Source organism: Ailuropoda melanoleuca, chromosome 12, assembly GCF_002007445.2.
Source record: "Ailuropoda melanoleuca isolate Jingjing chromosome 12, ASM200744v2, whole genome shotgun sequence".
NCBI lineage: Eukaryota > Metazoa > Chordata > Mammalia > Carnivora > Ursidae > Ailuropoda > Ailuropoda melanoleuca.
The window spans coordinates 44,808,583-44,819,557 of NC_048229.1; the positions used below are offsets into that span (position 1 = coordinate 44,808,583).

Here is a 10,975-nt window from a genome sequence, read left to right on the forward strand (position 1 = left end):
AAGAGCTCCCATCAGAACCCAACCATGCTGGCAACCTCTTCTGAGGCTCCCAGCCTCCAGACTGTGAGCTATCAATGTCCATTGTTAAGTTAAGCACAAGTCCATTGTCAGGTTACGTACCCAGTCCTTGGTACTTTGTCTTGGCTGCACAAGCCACTGAGACAGAGGGGGCACTGGGAGAGTCGAGGACTTACTGGTGACTCCCTCCCCACCCTCTCTAATTAGATTGAGGGGCAATGGCATTGTCTCCCTGTCCTGAGAGGACAGGCTGGCCTCTGCATGGCTGAAGACCTCCCCCCTGGATGACCGTGACCATCCTCAGGAGAGGGCTGCTTGCAGCCACTAGGAGCCAGCCTTGTCCTTCTGCCCCAGCGCAGGGAGCCCTCAGAGGCCTTGGATCCCTCCACTCTCTCCCTCTGCACCTGTTTCAGGTCATCATCCCTAAGCTCAGAGGGGGCTGCAATGTAGCCGGCAGGTATCCTGCATCTTCCCAGCCCACGTCCTCTCCTGCTCACGGCTTTTCCCAGCTCCCAACCCTCGTCCTCCGCTTCTCTGCAGTGCTGACTTGGTGCCTGTGTCACTGCAGAAAGCAGAGAAAGTTCACTGCTGACACCTGTGCCCATCTCTCCTCCTGGTACTACACACTGACCTTGACCTTGACTTGTGCCAGCCCCTCCACTGGAGACCCCCTCTCCCTGTGGAGGCCGCTGCTCCAGTCATTCTCCTCCTTCCCTTTCATCACCATTCCCAGCTCTCTGCAGGGTGTGCCCAGCAGGACACACAAGTGAGTTATTTCTCCCAGAGTGAAAAACAAGAAAAATTTCAACAAGTTATCAGGACAATTACACGGGGAGAAATTGTCTTTTCAACAGATGGTTCTGGGATAGGTGTATAACCACATGGGAAAAAAGTGAAGTTGGACAACCCCCTATCTTATACCATAAAAAAAATTAACTCAGAATTGATCATTTCTTAGATGAAAACATGAGAATAACTCTTTATGACCTTGTATGAAGCAATGGTTTCTTAGATAGACACAAAAACACAAATGACAAGAAAATAGATAAATGGGATTTCATCAAATTAAAAACTTCTGTGCTTCGAAGGACACCGTCAAGAAAGTGGGGGGAAAAAAACGCAGGATGGGAGAAAATTACAAATCAGGTATCTGGTAATGGACTAGTATGTAGAATATATAAAGAACTCTCACGCTCAACAATAAAGAGACAAACAACCCAGTTCAAAAATGGGGGAAGGATTTGCATAGACATTTCTCCAAAAATGATATTCAGATGGCCAGTAAGCACACGAGAAGGTGCTCAACATCATTAGTCATCAAAACCACAGTGAGATGCTGCTTTTTTTCCTACTCTGATGGCGAAAATATAAAAGGCAATGACAAGCGTTGATGAGGTTGGGAAGAAGTCCGGAACCTTTATATTTTGCTGGTGGAACGTAAAATGGTGCTGTTGGAAAACAGTTTGGCAGCTCCTCAAAATATTAAGCACAGAGTTACCATATGACCCAGCATTTCCTGTCCTAGGTACGTCTCCCAGAGGACCAAAAACATGTCCACACAAACCTTGTATATGATTGTCCATCAGCAGCATTTTTTGTAACAGACAAAAAGTGTTCACAACCTGGATATCCATCATCCGATGAATGGATAAACAAGATGTGGTCTATATATTGTATAAAGCATGCAAGGCGATATTATTCAGCAATAAAAAGGAATTATATTCGGATACATGCTACAACATGAACCAACTTGGAAAGATGCCAAGTGGACGGAGCCAGTCACAAGAGACCACATGGTAAAGGATCGCACTTGTGTGAAATGTCAGAACAGGCAAATCCGTAGAGACTGAATGGACATGGGTGGTGGTCAGGGACTGGGCCAGGGGAGAACAGGCAGTGAGCTCTCATGGGTGTGGGGTTTCTGTCTGGGGTAGTGAAAATCCCCTGCAGTTAGGTAGTGGGATGGTGCACAGTCTTGCAAATACACTAGCGATCGCCGAATGGCAAACTTTAAAGGGTGGATGGATTTTATGGGATGTGAATTTTATCCCAATAAAGCTGTTTCAAAAGCAACTTTTCCATCTCTAGCCCTCACTCCATGTCTCTTTTGCCCTTTGCAGTGACATTACTCGGCTGATTCGCCAGGGTGACTCCTGTTCTCTGGGTGCTTTCCAGCAGCCCCTGCTCCCACCACCCCACTACATGGTCTCCGATCATGGTGGCCTCCTTGTAGGCGACCACCACACCTGATGTCTGCGTTCTGGAACACAGGCTGGTTCTCGGTCCTCCTGCCACCCAACCACCCCCTGGCCGGCGTCTGGCAGGTTGCTCCCTTATGCTCACCACTGCTGCTGCCCTGGCCAGGCCCTCCTCCACCTGGTTGGCTGCTCCTTCTTCACCCCTGCTGCTCCCGCATCCAGTCTTTCTCATCCCTCAGCCCAGACTTCCCTCCTGGCTCCAGTCCCTCCCGCACCACTGCCCGCTTGGTCTCCAACTTCACACTCGGAAACTGAGCTCCTGTTACCCACACTCGCCACTCAAAACCGCAACCAACAAACAACCACCACAACAAACCGGGCCCCGCTTCATCTCCCCTGCCTCTGGGTCATCTCCGGCTGCTGTCCCCGGCCCTCGCTCTTCCAGCCACATCGGCTCCTCCCAGCTCCATCACCAGGCTAGGGCCATCCCCACCCCAGGGCATTTGCACTTGTTGCTTCCTCTGCCTTGGATGGTCTTTTCCCAAATATCTGCCTCATTTCTTGCAGGGCTTGACTCAAGTTCACCTTTTCAGGGACACCTGGCCTGGTCACTCGATCTGCGATTGCAGCCACCCAGCCCTCACCGAGCCCCTCCCTGAATTGTTATCTGTAGCCCTCAGTCCTTCTAACATCCTCTGTTATATACTTGTCCCCACCCCACCCCCACGGAGAGGATCCACATCAAGGACAGCGATGAGATCATCTCTTCAGAAAACAAATCAACAGACGAATGAATAAATAAGATGTGGTGTGTATATATATATATACAATGCTATATTACTCAGCCGTCAAAACAATGAAATCGCCATTTACAATGATGTGGATGGAACCAGAGGGTATTATGCTAAGCAAAATAAGCCAATCAGAGAAAGACAATTATCATATGAGTTCACTCACATTTGGAATTTAAGAAACAAAACAAGGATCATAGGGGAAGGGAGGGGAAAGTAAAATAGGATGAAATCAGAGAGGGAGACAAAGCATAAGAGACTCTTAACTCTAGGAAACAATCGGAGGGGTGCTAGAGGGGAGGGGGAGGGGGATGGGGCAACTGGGGGAGGGGCATTAAGGAGGACAGGTGATGTAATGAGCACTGGGTGTTATATGAACTCCACCTCTGGAACTAATGATACACTATACGTTAATTTATTGAATTTAAATAAAATACACTTTTAAAAAAAGGAACCAAATGGATAAAGGCACATGGAGGGAGCTGAGCTAACGAGAGGCAGGCATGAGTGTTTCCACTGTGCGCCCCTCTGGGTTGGGCATCTTCCCAGCGCTGGAAAAGACCCCAGAGATGGGAGAGACTACACTACCCTTTTCAGTTGTGTCTGTGGTCTGTCTCTCTTCACCAGCGCGAGCTCCATGAGGGGAGGGATCTTTGCTTCACAGCTGTGGCCGCAGTGCTGAAGGTGCTCAGCAAACACCCGTGGAAGGAAGGAAGAAAAGTGAAGGTGGCGGGCAGTTTTCCTGGGGTTTCATTTTCCATCTCACCTGCGTGCGGGGCACCACCTCGGTCTCCCACCCTGGCTTTCCCAGCGCTGCAGAAAAAGCGGCCTCCCACCCGCCCGGGGAGGGGAGCTCCGAAGTCAGGCTGGTGTCTGAGCCCTTGTGGCCCTCCAGAGTCAGTGCAGTGAGAGCCCCACTGTAGCAGCTGCTGCTGGGGAGGGGAGCAGCCGCGGGCTCCTCTGCTGAGGGGTGTGAACTGGTGTAACTGCCGCAGGGAACGGCCGGGAAGCACCCGCTAAAGCATACGTGTGTCTGTCCTGTGGACACAGCAGTGCTACCCCTACCATGCACCTGAAGGACTGAGAGCTTCGTCCACCAAAGACCTCTACGGGCATGGTCCCAGCAGCTTTCTTCGTGCTAGCTCCCGACTGGAAACAACCCAAATGCCCGTCCACAGTAGAGCGGACGCCCAGTTGTGGAGGGCTCCCTCAATAGAATATTCCACCCCTTGAAAAACACCAACTACAGTTGCTCACGGCAACATGGGGGAGTCTTACACACATAATTTGAACAAAGAAGTCTGGGGGAAAAAATGCATACAATATGATTCTATTCATAGGAATTAAAAAAAAACAACAACAAGGGAAAACTTTGGTGAACACCAGTCACCCTCAAAGGCAAGACCCTTGGGGAGCACCTGAGGGAGCTATCTTGCCCTAGGAGGTACCCATGTGCTTGCACACTTGTGTGTGTGTGTGTGTGTGTGAAGTCTCACTGAGCTGAAGTCTCACTGACTTAAGATTCGTGCACTTTACTGGATGTAGGTTAGACCTCAATAAAAAACCCCGAAGTCCCAGGGGGTGCCCCAGATGGCTGAGTGCCCCCACTTATGAACTATGTGTCCCCCATGCTAATTTCCTCCTCCTACTGCTCTGAAGACTTATTGATTTTCCTAACTGCTCACTCCTTGACCTTTGGAGAGGAGATCAATGTGCGAAAGACCTTGGACCGAACAGTGGAGGACCTGGGTGCTCTCAGGAAGCCCCTCCTTGCAGAGCTCAGTGTTTCTGCAACATTGTTGTCCTAACTGGACGACGATTGGATGGGCTTTGTTTCCCCAAATCAGGTTTGCATCTGAATTATGTTTGTTCCTCAGAGTTTTGACTCATGTGATAATCAGCTTGTGCCTGAGTGAGATCTCGCATTGTTTCTGACTTGAATAAAGGAAACAATCACTGTGGTCCATTGTGCTTTTGAATGCTCTGTTTTCATATCTTGGAGCCATTCATCATCGGGTGGGTTTCTCCCTAATTGAATTGAAAGCTGCACAGTGTCTTTTCGACAGCCTCGTTCTGGGATGAAGGTAGGGCTCCCGAGCCCTTTCCCAGGACCCCTCCTGAGAGCCAGGCTGTGACCCGCTGCCATGTGACTCTGGACCGCTTCTCTCTGCACAGGTGGGAGAAGTGAACATGGACCCTTGCAGCCCTCAGTACGTCCCCTCAGTCCTACCATCTAGGTGGGTTGTTCTGACCCGGATCCTGTGCTCATGTCTAGGGCCAGGATGTGGATGGCTTAGCTGCGTGGGAGGAACAGTCCTGTGTTTGCCTTTATCCCCCCCGCACTACCACATTCACACGCTCCGACACTGTATGTGGGGGGCTCCCCCCACCAAGCGATTCTCCGCAGCCCCAGCTCGGGGTCCTACAGTCCAGTCTGGTTCTGACACAATCTCCCCGATGTTAGTGCAGATGCCACACACAAGACTGCCCCCACTTCAGACGGCAAGAGCAGTCCGGGGTGTCACCTGTCCTTGCCACCGACCAGCTATAAATCAGGGTTCCCATGATGCCCTCCTTGGGCTTGATGATTTGTTAAAAGAGCTCACAGCACTCAGTGAGATACGCTGAGCAGTTTATCATAAAGGATGGGATAAAGGCTACAGAGGAGAAGCCGGGTGAAGAGACACGTTGGGCAAGGTACGCGGGAAGGCTGTGAGCTCCCCGCCCAGGCGCACCACCCTTCCAGCACCTCCCTGTGTTCGCCAACCCAGAAGCTCTCTGAACCTCGTACTCCTGGGGTTTTTATGGAACCTTCATCATGTCTGATCATTAGCTTAGTTTCTGGTCACCCTCCCGTTTCAGGAGAATGAGGGTGGGACCGAAAGTTCCAAGCTTCTCATCATGGCTTGGTCTTACTGGTGTCCACTGTGTTCTGCCTCATTACGACACAAGGCACTGCGGTCACCCGGGAAATTCTGAGGTACTTGGGAGCTCTGTGCCAGGAATTGGGAGTAGAGACCAATGCTTTTTTTTTTTCTTTTGTATTATTTCACGCCAGGGAGTACCAGAGTATGAGTACCCAAAGGAGGAACATACAGAGAAGCCACAGGTGCCCAGCACCCCGTGAGCCCCCTCCAGCAGCAGGGGGCAAGGAGCTGGGAGCTGGCCTCTGTTTCAAGGTGAGCACATGAGTGCGGAACAGAAGGGCGTGGGGGGCCTGGGCCTGTCCTGGGGGTGATGACTACATCCCGGTCCCCAGCCAGACTCCCTCTCCCTGAGAGCCTCTGCCTTGACTCTGTCTCTTAGACCAGCTCTGGCTCAAGCCTGGGGGAAAGAGCTAAGCAAGTGGCTAGCTTGGCCCAAGGCTGAGAGGGTTCCAGACATTCTGGGTGGGGGTGGGGACACCAGGAGGCTTGGTTGGGATACAAAGGAAGGCATTCTGGCATTTTAAGAATGTTGGCAATTTGCAACTGCATAAAGTTTCCTTTTGCACAGACAAAGGAAAACTTTTGTGTGTGTGTGTATGTGCCTGTGTGTGTGTGTGGTTTCAGAATCCTGGAAGCCTGTTCCCACACCCCGGGTGTTGCTGTGGGCAGTGAGGGGTCGCAGTAAGCCCCCACCGTGCAGAGAAACAGCGGGCAGCAGCACCGGTGACGGGCTCCAGGCACCCACCTCCCCTCCTCCTAGCTTGGGCGCTACTCTGAGCAGAACTGCTCTCCAGAAAGGCTGTGTTTTGGGGTCAGAATATCTGGCAGGACCCCCTAAAGTGACACTCCAGGGATTGAAATTTCCCCTTGTTTTTGCCCAGAAATGTCTGGCTTGGTCTTCCCTCCAGCCCCCTTCTCTCTCTCCCCGCCCGCCTGCCAGCCTTTCTGTTTTCAGCATTGGAACATTCCAGACAGAGCTGGGCTCTGTGGTGGTGAGGGGAGCCAGCAGGACATAGGACTCTGGGAGGACACGGGACAGGGCTCTGGCGCTGCCCCTGATTCGTGAGCGTCAGGGGTGCACCTGCCCTGGGGGCCTCGGCTTCCCAGCCCCAACAGTGAAGGAAATGGGGAGAAGCACCCGAGAGCTTCCTGGATGTTCTCTCCCTTCCTGACTGTGAGCCCCCGCCCTCACTCTTGATTCCTCCCTTCTAGACTTCTCCAAAAGCTAGTCTGAGACCGTGACAGGGGAAGTCTGGGAGGGCAAAGTAGGAGGCAGGCTGAGAGGGGCGGGAGGGGTGTGTGCACGCGTGTATGCACAGGGCTCACTGTCCGTTGGGATAAGGACTCTACCTCGTGGCCCTTGGCCCGGGCCCATCTCTGTGGTCTTGCCTGAACCGCTCCCTCCAGGGCCCTACGGAAGCTCCTTCAGGGCCCCAGTGCTCCATAGCCTCCCCCAGGTTGGGCCTGGGTGGTCTAGGAAGGTGCAAGAAGGTGGGGGACAGGCAAGGGTCAGGAGAGCCCCCCGCCCCAGTGCTGGGCTCAAAGGCGTGGGTACAGGTGCCAATGGAGGCCGGACTAGCTGGTTGGGGAAGCTGACGGGGTCAGTTTGGATGCAGCGGCTTTGAGGTTCCGTGACCCCAGCATCTTGCCAACATCCCCCAGGAGCTGGGGGAAGTCCCAAGGCCACCTTCCAAGAAAGGCGTCTGCAGAACCCGGCTGAGAGTTGTGGGGGCTGCAGGTGAATGATGAATGATTGGCCCCTGCCCTCGAGCAGCCCAGACTCGAAGGCCCACTCAGGCACCTCATGACGGAGGGAGGGTGGGAGCCAGAGCTGGGGCTGTAGATGCTCCGGGAGCACAGACGGGACAGCCACGCTGCCCTGGGCCAACCGGGAAGGCTGCAGAGGGGCGGTAGCGGCAGCACTGGGGCCACAGGGAGGCCCGAAGTTCATGCACAGAGGGGGATGCTGCGTTCAGAGTCAGCAAGTAGCCCAGAGAAGCCCAGGGTCTGGCTCTGTCCGCCTTCAATCCCTCCTCTTGCCCCAAGTTCTGTCCTCTGAGCCCAGGTCTCTCGCTAAGTCTGCTCAGGGCTAAGGCCATGCACACACGTGGAGGCTGTGCGCCCCTTCGCAGACGGAGCCTGGCTGCAGACAGAGGCAGGGCAACAGCTGGCAAGCACTGAGGGAGGCTTCGGGCAGCCCAGAGCCTGCTGGCGCTCGGTGTGAAAAACCTCAGACTCGGAGGCGGCCTCTCCCCTGCCCACAGGCCTCTGAGGGTTACTTCCTGCAGGCCTGGGTCAGAGGCAGGCCAGCGGAAGTGGCTGCCTTGGTTTGTGAGAGTGGCCTGAGAGCCCTAGGATCCTGGCTGAGAACTGGGTCAGCCTTGCAGTCCCTCCCCACCTGCCCGGTAGCTGAGCCTGGCAGGGGCCCTGACTTCCCCTGCAGACTCCTTCTGGCTAAGTCCCCAAGAACAGGCTGGGGCCGGGCAGAGGCCAAGCCAGCTGACATCCTCTAGGGCCAACCTGGATGATGTCCCCCTGCAAACAGGTCTGACGTCACGTCTCCATAAAGCTCTGCCTGGGTGGGGGTGGATGGGTGCTTCCTGTCCCTGCTGACAGGGCAGCGGTCAGAGTCTGTGGGAAGGGGCTGCTCCCCAACCCTCCAGAAAGAGGCCAGGGCCTCCGGTTCCTCATCCAGCACTTGACCGGAGGCTCCAGAGTTGAGGCTCAATTGCCATCTCATTATCATCTCTTCTGCCCCAAGGCCCCCAACCTCATTTCTTATTTGATTCATTTATTCAATTCACAAACGTTCAGCGTCAGGGGCAGGAGGGGATAGTGATCAAAAGACCCAGAGTCCCAGTCCTGGCGGAGACCACCATCCTCTTTGACAAAGTCGTGCCTCCCTGGGGCTCAGCCAAACATCACCTTCTCCAGGAAGCCCTCCCTAATCACAGTACTATTCTGGGGGCTCTGGCCACTGGCTTCATCTATCCCTCTCTCAGGACTCAGGCCACATCCCCTTCAGACTCAGGATGGTCTTGTGTGTAACCTGGCTCTGCCTTCCTGGGACCAGCGGCCAGCGGTCTCAGTGAGAGGCAGCCAGTGTCACCATCAGCATCACTGCCCCCCCCATCGTCATCAAGGAGGGGTAAGATTCCTCCAGTCCCGTCAACCCCTTGCTTGGCTCCCTGCCTCTGACAGACAGTGCCCAGTAGTGAGCAGCGCCCATGCCAGCCGGCCCTATTTAAGAAAACTCAGCATCAAAAAGTCCCAACAGTCAGAACTCCCAGGTAGGGGTCACTGGCTTAGTGCCTGCAGAGGCCTCCCTCAGTATCCGAGTCCTGAAGGACCACTGCAGCCCTGCCCTGCAGGGACAGGTCAAACTCTAAAGGGAGGCCTGCCTGTCAGTCCATCCCCGAATGCCCTGAAGTCACTGCTGAGACTTCCCTTTCCACCTGGAGAGACTTCGGTCAGGGCTGATGCCACAGGAGCGCTTCTGGCAATGCTGAAGTGGTGGGGGGCTCCAATGCCCCTCAAATGCACGGGCCCCATCCTTGGACCCTCCCCTCGGACCCTCCCCTGGCCGGTCTCTACCTCCTAGGATGAGGGGCAGGGCAGGCCCCTCCCAGGGCTGGAGGTTCAGCCTCTGGCAGGAACACGGAGTCCGTGCACAGCTGGGAGGAAGGATCCCTGGGCTGTGGAAGGGAGCACTGGGCTGCCAGGACAGTGGGTTCCCGGTCCTTGCCAGGCCTTGTAAGCAAAGCCCCAGGAGAGAGCGAAGGCTGGGACATAGGCCCAGCAGACCCAGCCCTGCAGCCAGACCTCAAGCTTCATTCTGGGAAGAGCGAACATCGCGAAGAGCAGAGGCACTGACTCAGCTGAGAACTCCTGACCTCCAAGCGCAGGGGCGACGCAGTGGCCAAGGGCAGGGGTCAACCGTGTGCCCTCGACTAGGGGCAGCTCCGGAGCCTCGCAGGACCACACCTGCTGGGGAAGTAGGTGAGAGAAGGCAGAAACCCCGGCAGGCAGCCTGGCGGGCAGCCAGCCCCTTCTCACAACAGCCTGGGGGGCGGCTGGAGGCAGGGCCTAGCCTGACCTGTGACCCAAGCCAGGCTGACGAGGCTGTCCCTGAAGGGGACCAGACCTAAAGGAGTCTGAGATGGGGTCTCCTGAGGCAGTACCTTCCCTTCTCGGGCCCACATCTTCTGTGAGGTCCTGCTTCCTCCCAACCCATTCCCCTCTGGGCTTCAGTGGCCTGGGGCGCTGACCATCGCTGACCTCCCACACGGGCCCAGGGCAAATGTTCAGCCCATGGCATTTATCTTGCTTCCTGGCGCACCATCTGCTGTCATCCAGAACAGGGGAGGGGCCGGCCCTTTAGGAGGAGATGGGGACAGCCAAGGCTTACCATCCACCACCCACCACCACAGGCAGACGTGGCCTCAGTGGAGCCTAGCTCCCCTCTCAGGGATCCTAGGAGTCTGGGGAGGCTGTCCAGCCACTCTCTCTGCCTCAGCCATCTGCCCACAGCAGTCAGGGCAAGCTCTGGAAAGCAAAGAGCACACTTGCTGCCTTGTGGAAGGTTCCAGTGGCTCCCGGATCGTCTGAGCTGGCCCCACCACCTGTCTGGCCTCAGTCCAGCCATGCTGCTCCAGAACACCTCCTCTCCTCAGGGCCTTTGCACTTGCCATTCCCTCTGTCTGGAACGCCACCTCCCCAGCTGGCATTGCTCGCTCTTTCTCACCATTTGCGGGGAGCTCACCTCCGTGGAGTGCTGCCTTCCACCTGCCCACCGTGTCATGCCTCAGTCTCTGTCCCCAGTCCCCTGTCCCCAGGACTGACACCACCAGCTCCCATGCCTATTTGTCTCCTCGGCTAGAGGAGAAACCTTGAGTGGGGACCTTGTGTGTCTCACCCATGACTGTGTCCCCAGCACCTGGCATGGCACAAAGCAATGCATCTGCATGAATGAAGGCCCCTCAAAGCTTGTTGCCACGCAAGCCCTTGAGTCCTTGCAGGCCCTAATAGGTGGGGGGTACTG

The 10,975-nt window shown here is 55.2% G+C and overlaps 1 long non-coding RNA gene across 1 annotated transcript; it reads left to right on the forward strand.

Moving 5' to 3' along the window:
* The first annotated feature begins 1,678 nt into the window (after positions 1 to 1,678).
* Positions 1,679 to 3,031, forward strand: LOC109489110. Its single transcript, XR_004618963.1, has 2 exons — positions 1,679 to 1,814; positions 2,139 to 3,031. It is a non-coding gene; the product is annotated as an uncharacterized LOC109489110 (long non-coding RNA).
* The last annotated feature ends 7,944 nt before the right edge of the window (positions 3,032 to 10,975 follow it).